The 15,864-nt window shown below is 46.8% G+C and overlaps 1 protein-coding gene across 4 annotated transcripts in view; it reads right to left on the minus strand.

The window, feature by feature from the left end:
* EP300 (E1A binding protein p300) overlaps positions 1-15,864 on the minus strand; it is a 532,137-nt gene that overhangs the window by 505,297 nt on the left and 10,976 nt on the right. The gene's annotated exons all lie outside the window — the stretch shown is intronic.

The following is a 15,864-nucleotide window of genomic DNA, read 5'->3' on the forward strand; positions in this document are numbered from 1 at the left end:
TGTCCTTGCTTTCTCAACCCCCTTACACCCGCAGCATGTCCTTCCCAAATTCCCAACCCCAGCCCTCCCCTCTCAGCTGGATCCTATGGAGAGTGGATGCAAAGCCAACCTCCCGCCGTCGCCTTGCCCCTGAAGTGTCTTTCTGCAGCCCTTCCTCTTACCATGTAGGCAAAAAGAACACTTCTGGAGCAGGGCGACGGCTGCCCAAAGATTTTAAATTTCAGCGGCAGGAAAGTGGGGGAGTTGGGACTCAAGGAGGTTCCTGGGGAGTGTAGTGTCAGGCACAGTCACCGTGAGCAGCATAAAATGGCCAGGCGTGCCAAATTTGACCCACAGGCCCTGTGTTTGACACATGTGCCATAGGCTATAATAGCTTTACTCACTGTGCAATGTGGTACTTGCCTACCTCAGCTCAGAAATGCAGCTGGAACAAATGAAGGAGAATTCTGCCTCACAGGTTCACTCTATGAATTTGGTCTTTGGGCTGCCAGTCAGAAAAATGTCAGATTGAGCCTCAAACCCCAGAAAATCTCATGCCGAGACTGGGGGAGGACCACAAAGCTGGCCCACTATTAAGCCCAGCTAGGTCTGTGCTCAAACTCCTGATAAATCAGGGATGCGAGAAGCTCCTCACGGGACGGCCCCAAACTCCAAAAATATTATAGCAGGTAGGCTAGCCAGGTGTCTCCGAGAGCTGATCCTGCAAGCAGTAGACTTCGCCACGCGAGTCTGTGTCTTCTCCCAGGCAGAGGTTCCATCAAGTCAGAACCTCTGAGCACAGAGCCTCAAACATAAAACAGACAAAAAACAAAAATAATAAAACCACAGAGCAAATCATGTTCATGTGTTAATATATTATGTATGTTTATTTTGCAAGCCACCTAGAAATAGGCAGGATATAAATTTTTAAAATAAACTTGCTAGCAGAAGAAAAACTCAAGAAAATTTCGTTTTATCATTTCTCTGGGAGATATTGAGGAAATTTTTGGAAAGTTTATTAAACGTAAATTATTACTTCTATCATGATTTTCTAGTTTCCTTCTCAATAAAATATTATCTTTAACCACTAAATCTTGATTTTGTTTTAATGTTGTAACTTCTTTTTCTATTTTTTGAATATCCAATTTATGCACAATAAGTTCATTTTTTAATGTATTAGTCTCTTCTTTGTTAATATTCATTTCTTTTTCCAAAGCTTTTATTTGGGGAGTAAAAGATTTCCCAAAATTCACAACTAAGTCCCAAATTGTTTAAATGTTATTTCCTGAGGTTTAATAGGTTCAAAAGAAGAGCTTAGCATAGTTATTGGAGGAATAGCTGGTATTTTCACCTCGGAAAAGACTCTCTTCTCCCCTCCTTGTGATGTTCCAGCCACAGCTTCATCTCCGGGAGAAAATTCAAACCGGGAGGTCTTCAATGGCATGCTCACCGAACATTCAGCCTCAGGAGTCGAGAGCACTTCCTCTCCGGGTGTGTTCTCTTTTCGCGGTGAGCTGGCTCTCTGTGGTATAGGCTGCGTGGGAGGCACTCTTGCGTCAGGGCTAAGGGTGACATCAAGCCCAGGAACAAATGCTGCCGCGTTACTCTCCGGCACCATGTTCAACGGGCAACTTCCTGACGGTAAGGGTTCCGGCTGCAATCTTGTAAGCATCTCGTCAATCATCAGAGGGGGGAGCTTCTGAGCGTCGGGAGGCTCCACCGACGCTTTTGTCCCATCTCTTCGGCATCCGCTTAAGTTCCAAATCGTTAGGTAAGGAAAAAACTGCGAGGTAGTCAGAAGCATTCAGGCATCCGTGGCCATCTTGGATCGAGACTCTGCAAATTCCAGAGGAATCCCTGCCCCTGCTTACATGGGCATATTATTTGCCAATTTTGCAGCACAATTAAGAGGCAGAAGTAAACCTACAAAGACAATCTTCATTAGATATATCTACAGTGTTGGAAACTTCGGACCAAGAGTTAGTTACTCCTGCTACTTTGTTAATTACAATGGCTCTATCTCCAGATAGAGATTGGCTGTTGAATATGTTCTTCAAGAATAGGAGGAAAGAATTCCTGGGATTGAATATTCAAATATTTCCCGATGTCTCAAAGGAAACTCAAAAAAGACGTTGTCAGTTTCTTTTGTTAAAACCTGGGGTGATTCAGATCGGAGGAATTTTTTTCCTCCGATATCCTTGTATAATTCATTTAAATATGTTTTTCTTGATCCGAGCCATTTGACATCATTTATATCTCAAAAACGAGCAGAAAAAGAAGGAACTACAACAATAACCACTCATGAATAAATTTTGGGTTCCTGATTTAGCAGCAGACATTTAAGTTTCATTATAACTTTATTTTTCCTGAAATGTTGTTACTCAGCAATTCTTGGATCTGTTGGTGGACTTGAGTGTGATTATAACTATGCTTTTTTTTTCCACTTAGTATGGTATCCTTATTGTCTGTTCAATGAACTAGGCCTTTTTTATTGGTTAACCACACTATCTGTACAAGATTAATATGCTTGGATGTTTATGGAAAATTGAATAAATATATAATTTAAAAAAAAAAAGCAGAAGAAAAACTGAGGGGCAAAAGCAGCTCTCTGGGAAGGAGGGGGGAAGTTGAAAGATGACTGATATCATCCTGCAAGCAATTTGCAGGTTCATATAGCTAACCCTAGCGTGCAGAACTACTAGACACATTACACTAGAAATCACATATAGAGCCTTCCATTTCTATCTGGTTTTGTTACAACCTTCACAAGGATTCAATTGCCTATGTTTTTATATCATCTGAAAAGGTAACTGGATTTTTTCAGACATGGGTATAGAAGAAAATCTAAACTGTGTGGCCCTCAACAAGCCTAAGTCCTCCAGGCTATAATCAAGGTACAGAATTATAGTGGGAGCCTGACTTGAAGGTTAAAATTCAGGAGCATGGAAAAAAATCCATCCATCCATCTGCTGGAGATAAGATTATACTGGAGAGGTATGGAGCATGCTATCTGAGGTATCAGCTCACTACTTTGCTGTTCTTTATCTCCGCCTGCTGGTGGATGGACTTAATCCATGTGTCTGGATTCATCTGCAGCTGATGGCAGGGAACAGGAAAATAAGTGTCTATTAAATGTTGGAAATGTTCCTTGATGCCAGCAACAATGCATAAATCTGTTGCAGTAATAGAAAGACGCCTCAGCAGCTGGGTACGTTGCAGATGGTAGGAGTCTGATCAGCAAACAAGACTCTTGTTGCCACAAAGGCAGACAAGACACAAATATAATTTAACAGTAGTTCATTTAAATCCAAAAGCAGTTTCTACATTTTTTTTTAAACCATTGAATTCGAAGATCACATGATGCACTGAGCCAAGGCAGAAGCAGGCTGTCTGAGCTCCCGGGCCCCGAGTCCTGAAGCGCCCTGTTACTAGCCTTTGGAGGTGAGCTGGGAGACAGCGCTTTGCAGCGCTTGCTGTGCACAATATATGGACAGATTTCTGTACTCTCCTGCGTCGCCAATGTCCACCCGCACTCAAAAAAAGGATCGGGACCACCCGCAGCACGGCGCTGACAAAATGGCGCCGGTCACCTCCACAGCCGCGATTCAGCAAATAGCGCCGGAGGCGCTGACGGCCCTTACTCAAGCAGTAACAGTGGCAATGCAGCCCAGCATAGAAAAACTTTCTGAACAGCTCCAAAAGCTTGAAAATCTACTTATGGAGACTACTAGCCGCAACGCAGCACTGGAGACTCGGGTTTCCAGCGTCGAAGATACACAGCAGACACATGACACCACGTTACAGGAACTGCAGGCTCTGACTCAAAAACAAGCAGAAAGACTGGATGATCTTGAAAATAGATCCAGAAGATCTAACTTACGTTTTTTGGAGATTCCGGAAACAGTAACCGGTCCTAAGCTCCTGCAGGTGCTGGAGGCCTGGCTGACCAGTTCCTTTCCCTTGAAGGAGGGCCTGGGGCCTATTCGACTGGAGAGAGCACACCGGCTAGGCCGAGAACAAGCAAGAGAGGTGAGGCCTCTCATGGTAATAGCCAAACTTTTAAACTATAACCATAAAGTGGAAATCTTGCGCAAATATAAACAACTTCGGGAGACTTTAGCATTTGAGGAGTCTGAGGTGCGCATTTTCCAGGATTACTCTGTGGCCTAATGGAGCGCAGGAAGCAATTCTACCCACTTTGCTCCTCTTTGGCTGAAAAAAAAATACGCTTTCTCTTTTTATATCCAGCCACTTTGAAAATTTACCATCAGGGACACTGGCAGGTATTTGAGGCTGTGGCTGAGGCGGCCCTTTATGTGAACACTCAGGTGTTGCCCCAGTCGGACCTTACATGAAAGAGCACATGGTGTGCTTCCTTGTTTGTCACATGCTCCTGTGTGCCTGTGGCATTATGGATGCACCGGGCTCTCCTGGTTTGGGGGAAGCCTGGATCTCAGATAATATGGCTGTTACTTGCTATTCTGGTTTAAGATTGTTTACAATTTTGTGTTTTTTCCTGTTCTAGTTCAGAAATTGATATACTGTATATCTGAGCTCATCCTAACGTTCATTTGCTCTGCAGACTGCTCTTATGACTATTGTATTTACTGTATGGGAACTCGGGGCCCGGAGTGTCATTGTTTTGTGATCTTTCACACCTTTGGGACCGCCTAGGGCGAACCTGAGGCTGTGACCACAACCATGCAATTGGAGAGAAGGTTGGGAAGGGAGGGGGGGTTGGGGTTCCAGGGGGGGGAGAGTCCTTGGTCTACGTGGTTGCTGCTGGTATTCTTTCGATTATTGGGAAGAGTGGGCTCAGACCCTGCTGCGAGACTCATGCACCTGACATTTACCATGGTACTGGTGCTGCTCGGGCAGGTCCTGAGCGTCATGTGGCTGCCCTGGGTTTGGCTGGGAACCCGGGGTGGATTTTTTCCGCACTTAGCATTTTATATGTTTGTACTAGCCCCTTTTATACCTGCTGGCTAACACTTTGAGAATAGTATCCTGGAATGTTTTGGGCATTACCTCTCCCATAAAACGAACAAAAATTTTAACATAGCTCAAACGACATAATGTCGACATAGCCTGTCTGCAAGAAACCCGACTTACAGACTTGGAACATCAGAAATTGAGGAGGTCCTGGGTAGCCGCAGTGCATGCAGCATCTTCAACTCATAAGCGGGCAGGGGTGGCGATACTGATTAGTAAGACATTGCCTTACACTGCGAAAGTAGTAGCCTCGGACCCACAGGGCTGCTACCTCTTGCTGCAGTTGTCAGTAGGCACATATTCCTTTTACTTGATGAATGTATATGCATCTAATACCTATGACCATTCCTTCTTTGAGGGTCAACTGACATGCTTCTTGGGCGGGTTACTGATCCGGTATACATTGCAGGGGATTTCAATCAGGTGTTTGACCCGACTTGTGATCATTCTCAGCCGGGACTTGATGCGAGTATATCTCATACCAGAGGCATGCCCTATCTTTGCGCCACTTTAGATCTGGTGGACCCGTGGAGAATTCTCCACACCACTGAACGGGATTACACACACCGCTCCAGAGCACATAACACACAATCTAGGATAGATTACATCCTTACCTCGCACAGAGCATTTCTAAATGTGGATGCAGCGGTAATAGGCCCGGCGGTGATTTCAGATTACGCGATGATCTGGCTAGATGTGAATGCGGGCTTCGGTTTACGCGGACCTGTACGTTGGCGCTTTCCTAGTTATCTATTTTCTGATGACCATTTCAAAACATACCTAACGACTAAATGGGGTGAATTCCTAGACTTTAATGGTCAGCATAGCAATGATCCGACACTGTTTTGGAGCACGGCTAAGGTAGTGCTCAGAGGAGATTGTATAGCTTATGTAATAGCGCATAATCGCCGTTTGTCCCGGGGAATACTGCGGTTGGAAAAAGAACTAGCAAGCGCTAAGCGTCAGTATACCTTGTTCCCGACCCGCCACGCTAGGGAACACTTAGCTTCCGTGGAAACGACCCTCAACTCCTATATACATGAGCGCATGGTGGTTCAGTATTCCTCATAACAAAGCAGCAGGATCCACCAAACAGGCCTAGCGGCACATAACTCCCTCCTCACATCCGTTAGATCCAGTTTGAGGGCGTCCACAGGGTTAAAACCTATGGAGTAAAGGCAAAAGAGAAAGAAACAAACCACCAAGGGCAGGGCTCTGGATTCATCTGCTGTGAGTAAAGGAACAAACATCATGTTACTTTCCTTGTCATCAGCAGCAGATGAATTGAGACAAGTTGGATGTCACAAAGCAGTCCATATTAGGGTGGAACATAAAGCAGCACATGGCCAGAAAGTCCACTAAGACTGGAGGACCTCCATGACCCCAAAATATGAAGGACTGGCCAAAAGAGATGAGCTGTGAGAGAAGGAGAAAGAGAAAGGAGAAAAGGGGAAAGAGAGAAAATGAGAAAAGGGGAAAGAGAAAAAGAGAGAAGGGGAAAGAGAGAAAAAGAGAGACCCAAAGGGCGCTAGAAATGGCTGTACAGACTGCTGTGGTTGACAGCTCTCTACTGGTTAGTCCAGTGGTTGCTCAACATCTTGCGAGAGTTGCATCAAGCAGGCAGTCAATGGAGCACTAGATCCAGAAACAGGAGAGCATGTCAGCTAAATACATAGAGCAGGGCACTACCACCAGAGGGGAGAAGCAACCAGCCGGTATTCAGACTAGCTAGAGAAGTGATAAGCTGGCATCCAGACTAGAGAATGACATGGGGTCACTTCCGCCAAATGACAAGATTCAAATATATAAAAGTCTGATTGTGCAGACATGGAAAGCTAACCCATTCTCATCCCACGCCAGGGGACAGAGAAGTGAGCCTTCAGTGTCAGGAACACATCATAAAACCCGACTAGACCAAGATGGAACAGCCAGAAATAATCAAAGGCAGGGGAGCCCAGGACACACAGAGCAAAAGATGACCCTAAGGCCAGAGGGAGAGCCACTCAGCAGGGCAGGACCAGAGCCGAGGCAGAGAAACAAACCAAAGAAGGGAAGGAAACCATTGCCAGACAGCCGAAGCTGCACTGCCTAGCTACTAGGTCCCCCTTGGGTCCTGCGTGACTGGCAAAAAAAGGACTTGCCAGAGCCTAACCAGAAAAGAAATGGCCAATGCCGGACACCCACAGCAGAGCAGCAACCCCACAGACCCACCAAGGCCAGAGGTCATGAACTCTAGCACCAACCCAAGGCAAGGCTCAACGGTTTACTATCCAGTGTATTCAAGTGAGACCAGAAGCTCTTCCAAGGAGACCATCTATGAAACATTAAAATGTACAGCACTGCATATGACTATCAGCGCTATAGAAGTGATAAATAGTAGTAGTAGTAGTACTACCCAGAAACAGAGAGAGAAGGGTCTGAATCCAAAACGGAACTGTCAGAAGTCCAGCATGGAGAAAATTCCCCCCTCCCCTTTCTTTCAACCCTTGCCAGTACAGCTAGTCATCAGACCAACAAGTGAGGCAGATATCACATGGGATCACAAGAGATCTCCTAGGAGTTTCGTCAGCCGTAAGCCTGAAGTCATTATGCCATTGTATAGATCCATGGTGAGACCCCATCTGGAATACTGTGTACAATTCTGGAGGCCTCATTACCGCAAGGATGTGCTGAGCCTTGAGTCAGTCCAGCGAATGGCCACCCGGATGGTCTCGGGACTCGAGGATCTCCCGTATGAGGAACGGCTGGATAAATTGCAGCTATACTCACTCGAGGAACACAGAGAGAGGAGAGACATGATCGAGACGTTCAAATATCTCACGGGCCGTATCGAGGTAAAAGAAGATATCTTCCTTCTCAAAGGTCCAACGACAACAAGAGGACATCCATGGAAAATCAGGGGCGGGAAATTGCACGGTGACACCAGGAAATACTTTTTCACCGAAAGAGTGGTTGATCGCTGGAATAATCTTCCACTTCAGGTGATCGAGGCAAGCAGCGTGCCTGATTTTAAGAAGAAATGGGATCGTCACGTGGGATCTCTTCACAGAGATAAGTAGGGGAGGGTCATTAGGGTGAGCAGACTAGATGGGCCGTGGCCTTATCTGCGGTCTATTTCTATGTTTCTATGTTTCTAAACTCTGTTCATTCAAAAGGCCAAGTTGGGAGAAATTGAGCAGTACTGAGAAAGCTAAAAGGTCCCCTCCACTGACACCAGGGAGAAATGACCAAGACATCGGAGGAAAAAACCTGGTCTGCTGCCTCCTGTACAACAACTCCAGCCCAATTCGCAAGAAGTGGAAGTACGGCACAGCACTATGCTGAAGAAGAATGAATAGAAGGATGCCGAGAGCATGGAAAATAAAAACTGACTATTCCCAAGAAAGGGCTGCCAGTCTGTCTGCCAACCCATCTCCTTCACTGTCCGCCATAATGTCTGACTGGTACCAGAAGGAAACAGAGACTCCCGACGCAGTGAGAATATTTGGGACACAGTCCAGACTCTGCTCTCTATTTCCCACGATGAGAGCAGTCAAGCTATGTTGTCCTCAAACAATAGTTCCTACCAAAAATGCAGATCAGCAAGAACACGCACTGTTCACGCCTCAAGGTTCTGTCTTTTTTTTTTTTTTTGGGGGGGGGGGGGTTTGCGCTAGCATTAAAAGAAAACCCTGAGGCACGAGAAGCCAACAACAACTGGGAAGGACTTGCGCTCAAACACTGAACCACCACTGAACAGAACTGCAGCCGCAAGACCCGCCAACACCAATTTTTTTTTTAAACTGCTGTTCACAAAGTGAACCACCATCCGAACAGGGGGGAAAACAAAGGAAGCCCTTGATGCTTGACCACCCCCCAACCGTCGGCGACAAGAAACAAACACCAAAAATTCAAGGCTGTCCTGCAAATCGTTTAGGGAGACAAATAAAGGCGCTGACACAGGCAGGGCCAAATACACATGCCCTAGAACAGTGTTTCTCAACAAGTGGCACGCGTACTGTTCTGGATACTTGGGCTGCTTGTTGGGAATACATGACCTGGCCACTCTGGAGAATATGCCCTGCCCATCAGTAAAAGCTGCTGCTGCCGAGAATCATTTGCCTGCCCATCTGCGCCCTCCCTCCCTGAAGCCACTGCTGGGGATACCCTCCCACCGAAGCCGACCCAATTACATGATGGAGCCGCAGTCGCTCCCTTCACCCCAGCGAACTATGTGCAGGGATGCGACTCACACACTGCACACAAGTAGCTGACGCAGAAACCTCCTCTCCGATGCCAGAGGGAAGGCTTGTGGACCAGTCACGTGCAGCTTGTGAATCACTGCTCGCACCATCCCTACATGGATTTCACTGGGGTGCAGGTAGGCCGGGAGGAAGAGAGGGATCCCCGGGGGGCAGGCAAGCAGGCAGGGATCTCCAGCATACAACTTAATTTTGGGGCAAAGGCTGGAAGGCAGGGGGGGGCACAAACTCGACACAAAAGGAAGGGAGGAAGGGGGCAATAACTTAGGACATAGGAAGGGGGGAATAGAAAGGGAGAATTGTTGGGCATGAGTTTGTGAGTGACAGATGGTGCACATGGGGAAAGGAAGAAAGGAAAATTGGGCAGAGAGGAGTGAGGTAGAGATGCATGGGGGATGAGAGGAGAAATGTTGGATATGGTGGTGGAGAGGAAATAGAGGGACAGATTGAAGGGGATGCAAGGGGCAGGAATGTTGGACATAGTGATTAAGGGAGAGATGTGGCATGGTGCTAGAGAGGGATGACAGAAGGAGGCTGGTGGGCAGTGGTGAAAAATTATGTTCTTACCTGTTAATGCGACACGCTTCCCTCATAACCTGCAAAGGTAACCACTAGTACCCAATGGGAAGAACACACCAGCCTTTGGACACTCCATCCCGTAAGAAGAAGAACATGTGACCCAGGGAAGCCTGAAAAGAAGAAATGCCCTGCTGATCACACCAGGAAAACAATGACTGTCCAGACCCTGGTACACGCCGCCGACGTAAACCTCGTCTCGGTCTAGAGAAGATTAGCAACTACCTGCTCAGAATATGCTGTATGCCTGAACTGCAACTAGCCAACAACTAGGCAGGAAAATCAAATGCGAAGCATCAATGATTGCGAATGGGACCCTGCGGCAGTCAGTCTATCGTGACTGAAGCCAGAGAGACGCCTATACTCCTTAGTACCAGCTCTCGCTTCTTAAACCCTTAACTCTTGTGAAGCCTTGAAATACCAAACACGATCCCCACCCTAATGTCTCAGCACTCCCCATTTACCTTCTTTTTTTACTAATTTTACTTCGATGTATTTTAAAAAACTTCCCCTCCCCAACTTCCTTTTTGTTCCATGTACGTCAATGTGAATCCGTCTAGTATTTTTAATATTTGATAAAATATTGTTTTTATTTACCTATTTTATTGCTTTCTTCAATCTTATATTGTACACCGTTTAGACACTTGTTTTGATAGACAGTATATCAAAAATAAAGAAACCTGAACTTGAACCTTAAACTAGAAAATCTCCCTTACTAGCCCCAACAGATCTGCCTACCACAGACAGCGTTGCCCATCCAGATCCACCAAGACTACGGACTCCAGACCCCATGTAATGCAAAGCAACACCTGGCCAATCATCAACTATGGGAGAAACAACATATCGAAGCCATACCAGAGGCAATGGAAGAACTAATGTGTCCACCTCCTCGTAATCCCTGTTTCAAGTGTCCGTTGATAAAACTTTGCCAGCTTGGCAGTGGAAGCCAAGGACAGGAGAATGACTGCCATGCAACTGCACGCCTAAACAATGAGCTGGAACGCCCCTGTATAGTTCCCACTCTCCAGGAGCTAGCTGAGTTCTAATGAGGAAATCCGCTTGAACAATGGCCTGTCCTGTAACGTGAGCCCCCAACAGAAGCGGAAGACAAATCTCGGCCCAAAAAAGAAGAATCCACTCCACCTGAGTGAAATGAGAGCTCTTCACATCCCCTAGGGCCTAGGCTGTCGACTCATGCCATATCCTTAACCTTGACCAAAAGAACCCGAGTCATACTGCCCCTGATCAACGCCCAAAACTCCGACAGAGCCCACCAGGTGTCCAGAAGGCCAGAAGAGAGATAGACCCCAGAGCCGTCTCCCGAGACAATGAGCCCTACGCTGAGAACTGGAGGCACCAAGCACTCCCAGCCTTCCGACTGGCATCCATAATGATCACCAACCAGCCTGGGGTTGCAAAGGCAGTCCCCTGTACAGACTGACATCAATCAGCCACCACTCCATGCTGAAGAAGACTTGAGGATGCCCTCCTAACCAGCAACTGAAATTCTGAGATACCAGCAACCATTGGGAGAGGAGAGACCAGAGAAGCAACCTCATAAGAAAGCGCGCCCCAGACACTACTACCGGCACCACCACCTCCATGAAGCCCAAAACTTGGACATAACCCCTATTCTTATGGAATCTGGAGCATGACGCACACCTGAGATTGCAACCTTCCAGCCCCAGACCTAGGGCAAAAACAGCTTTTCATGAACAGTTGTGGACAGCATTTACCAATGCTCCAATGACCGAGAAAGAATCTGTGAACTTCTCAGAAAATAGCAGACCTCGCCTAAGGAATGATGTAGGGGAAAGACCTCTGGGTAACCCACAAACCCACTGGACGGGTAAAGATCACGTCAACAATCCAACCAAGTAGATGAGGTCCCAACACCCTTCATCCAAAGAAAACTGTCACCATCACCTTGGAAAAGGCGCATAAAGGCGCAGTCAATACGAAGGGCAGAGTCCGAAACTGAAAAGGTTGACCCAGAATCACAAAACACAGATACCGCCGGTGCGGAGGATATGGGAACAAGTAAGTACGCCTTCTTGAGAATGAGGGTCTCGAACAAGCCGCCCATCCGAACTGCGGCAACAACCAATGTCCCTTCGCCGCAGGTGTTGAAGCACCTGACATTGAGAATTCACTGGCCCCTCCTGAGATCCATAACCGGTCTGACAGATCCCCATTACATGGATACCACTAAAAAAATAGAATACCTCTCCCCTGGTCCCTAGATCCCTAAGTACCAGAACTACTACTCAGAGGGCCAGTAGCACTTGTAGGGTGCCTCGCACCAAGGCCAGTTTGACTGCTCTAGAACCTAGAGACCCAAGAAAGAACTCTTCCCTCCTGTCACAGATTCTAAGTTGCAACCTTATCGAACAACGAGCAAGATCCACAGACTGGACGCCCTCATGGCTCTCTTCGCCTTGAATAATGACCGCCGTCCTCCTATAGAGCTGGTGGAGGGAGCCGAGACCCTGTTATAGTGAAGCGCAGGTGGACGGGTTAAGGGCTGGTTGAGATATGTAAGCCGTGGACAGCATAAGAAACTCTTCAGCGAAAAATATTTTCTTCTTTTTTTTTTTTTTAACAATGTAAGTACATAAGTATAGCCTCACTGGGTCAGACCAGTGATCCATCAAGCCCAGTAGCCTGTTCTCACGGTGGCCAATCCAGGTCACCAGTACCTGGCCAAAACCCAAGGAGTAGCAATATTCCTTGCTACCAATAAAGGGCAAGCAGTGGCTTCCCCCATGTCTCTCTCAATAACAGACTATGGACTTTTCCTCCAAGAACCTGTCCAATCCTTTCTTAAAACCAGCTAGGCTATCCGCTCTTAATACAAGGAGGACTCGAAGACGGCTTACCTGGCTTATACTGCTTGGGATCCCACAAACGCGGGCGTGACAGAGATGACTTAAAGGAACTTCTAGGATTGTCCTCCGGTAGACAGTGATTTGGAATCCCCAAAAATCCTTTACCAACTTCTCCAAATCCACTCCACACAAAAAGCAGTCCTGAAAGGGAAGGCACACAAGGCACCACCTAGAAGCCACCTCCGCCACCCCAAGGCATAAGAGCCACAAGCTTACCGCCTGCAACATCAAGACCACAATTTTGAAGAATAATTTCAGGGATGACTCCAACTTCCAATCCGGTGCCAGCAATCCGTGAGTGCCCCACTTTCATCAACCAGTAAGGTGATCATCTTGGATACTACCGCCATGAAAGCAACTATCTCCAGAAGCACCAATCTGTCCAGCCCATCCAGAACTATCGTATATAACAGCCACCAAGTCTTCAACACCTGGATACCTGCCTCCAGCGTGGCCCAGAACCGAAATAAGTGCCTGCATGGCCTCATGGACCAGTAAGAATTTGGGGGGCTTGCTAGCACCCGCCATGAGATAGTTGGAAGTTACAGAAGCATGTTCGCCCGTCTGCAAAACAGAGAGAGCCAGCAGCGCCCTAAAAATAAAGAAAAAGCAGCTCTTCCCACTCAAAGAGTCGCAGTACTGCCAGGTCACCTTGCTCCGCCGCTAGTCTTTCCCAACTCCAAAACTATTACTAGTACCAATAGGAATTATTTCTATAGCGCTACAAGACAACCGCAGCGCTGCACCAAGGCACAAAGAGGAAACAAACAATATGCATATCCTCACCAGACAGGGACCCCGGGAGATATCCGAACTGAGATCCGTGTCTCTCCTGCCAATGACCTCCCTCAGCGCAATTTGCCTGCTGCTGACTCAGTCCAGAGATAAACCGCAACTGAGCAGCCAAGTACCAAATGCACCATCAGTACATAAGACTCAGGAGAAAAAAAACACAGAGCCTGACTGTCGTGGCATTGCCGAAGCCTGTCCTAGTCCCACTGGCGTGTGCTACTGTTAAAACACTGCGACCGAGTCATACACCGCCAAATCCAGCCTCAGGAAAAAAACACCGCAAACTCAGTGTTGCTACCAACGGACCCAGAGAAAATGTGTGTGCCTCCCATGCACAGCAAAAGCCTAATTCCTCTGACGCCATGTCTAATCTCAATCCCGGAGCTCACGCCTGTGCCGAAAAGTGTTTGCCGCTTACCAGCACGTGAACACAGTTACGCTTCTGCTGCTGCTCTGCAAGTCAAAGTGAACTATAAAAAAAATTACACACAAGCGAGGCAAAAGCCTGTAGTCTAAAGGCTCCCTAACACACACACACGCAACGCAGGAACCCGCAGTGCAAAGTCTCCCTAACCAAACATACTCACAATGCTGAGCAAATCAATTTTGTTGTAGATGCTGGTTGTTCAGTACTGGCAGAACAGAAAACCCAGACAGCAAATTTGGTCTCCCTTTTTTTCCCCAATTATGGGAAAGAAAAACAGAGACCAACTCGGTCCCTCAATCACTGGGGGGAGGGTGGGGCAGGGATCTGGGGGGGCCCAGGTGTAATCCCTAAAGCCGACACCGTTCAGCCATGTCTCACTGAATAGAACCCTCAACAGGAGAAAAAGAATTGCCCAATCACAGCCAGAATTCAGGAGCTACATGAATAGCGACAGTCCGCCTGCTGGAGATAAGAGCATAAAGAAACGTGTATGGGAAGTTCCATCCAAGAGGACCACCTGTTAATCAGCTCTCTATCTCCACCTGCTGGTAGATGTGTGCTATCCCACTAATCTCTGGATTCATCTGCTGCTGTTGCTAGGGAAATGTTGGATGTGACAGTAGAGGGGGTGGAAGAGATGCCTGGATCTCTCAATACAGATGGAGAGTGAGAGAGAGGGAGACTTGTTGCCAATAGGGGTGGCGGAGAGAGGAAGAAAAGTTGGACTCATGGAGGGACAGAGAGATGTTGGTTGGGGAATGGAATGAGGTCTGGAGGAAAGGAAGCATGCAGGAGGCAGAAAGAAAGAAATATTTGGATGCACAGTCAGAAGGAAGTGCAACCAGAGACTCATGAAATCACCAGACAATAAAGGTAGGAAAAATGATTTTATTTTCAATTTAGTGATTGAAATGTGTCAGTTTTGAGAATTTATATCTGCCATCTATGTTTTGCACTATATTTGTCTATTTTTCTATAGTTGTGAAAGTCAACTGCCTTAACCTCTTTGAAAAAAAAAACGAACATAAATAATTAATATTTTCTCTGCATACAATGTGCTTTGTATTTTTTTAATTTTGTGGTTACCATTATGTATTAATAAGATTATATTGTGTGTATATGAAAAATGGATGGATGAAATTGCATTACAATTAGTACTATTATTATGGGGGTGGAGTCAGGGGCAGAGCTTGAATGATCTGGGGCGGGGGTACTCGGTTGGTATTTGTTAGGCTTAGGGGGTACTTGGTTTGAAGAAGTTGAGAAACACTGCTCTAGAAGCACACACCGTATTCCCTCAGCCGGCAGACCACATTGCCAGTAACAAAATCAAACCTGAACCAACAATAGGGAGGGAGAAGGATGATGGAAGGCAGAACAAATGACCAGAAAAGTCAGAAGAGCAAAGTGTGCCAAAATACTCGCCACAAGGATGAATGTTGAAGGACTAGCAAGCAAGGTCACTGGATATTGCATACACCCCCATGCAACTGCACTCCCTCTGGGTTTGAACACCCTACATGCTTCGGGTTTCTTTTATTTAATTTTTTTGTGAGAAGGGAGTCAGAAGTGCAGGAATATAGTTTTACAGAGGGGACCATAGGGGATGGGAAGGGAACTGGCACCACCAGCTGTACCCAAATAGGCATCCAGGAAGTCTAATCCCCTTCCTCCACTGAGATAGCAAAGCTAAAACAGGAGTGCAGCTACGTCTGCAGAGGGACCATCCCCTGTGCACAGACCATGTAAAGCAACAGATGAAACCAGGAGCAGGAGAGACCATACATCTGCCTGAGAAGATGGAGAATACTGAATCACCAGTGAGCATATCATTGCATACATGCCAGAGCTCAACTTTGTGCTCTCTATCTCCACCAGCTGGTAGGTGGACTTAACCAACTCATCTGGATTCATTCATCTGCTGCTGATGACAAGGAAGAGCTATGAGGAGGCAGTTCTGGGCCACTAG

Source organism: Geotrypetes seraphini, chromosome 2, assembly GCF_902459505.1.
Source record: "Geotrypetes seraphini chromosome 2, aGeoSer1.1, whole genome shotgun sequence".
NCBI lineage: Eukaryota > Metazoa > Chordata > Amphibia > Gymnophiona > Dermophiidae > Geotrypetes > Geotrypetes seraphini.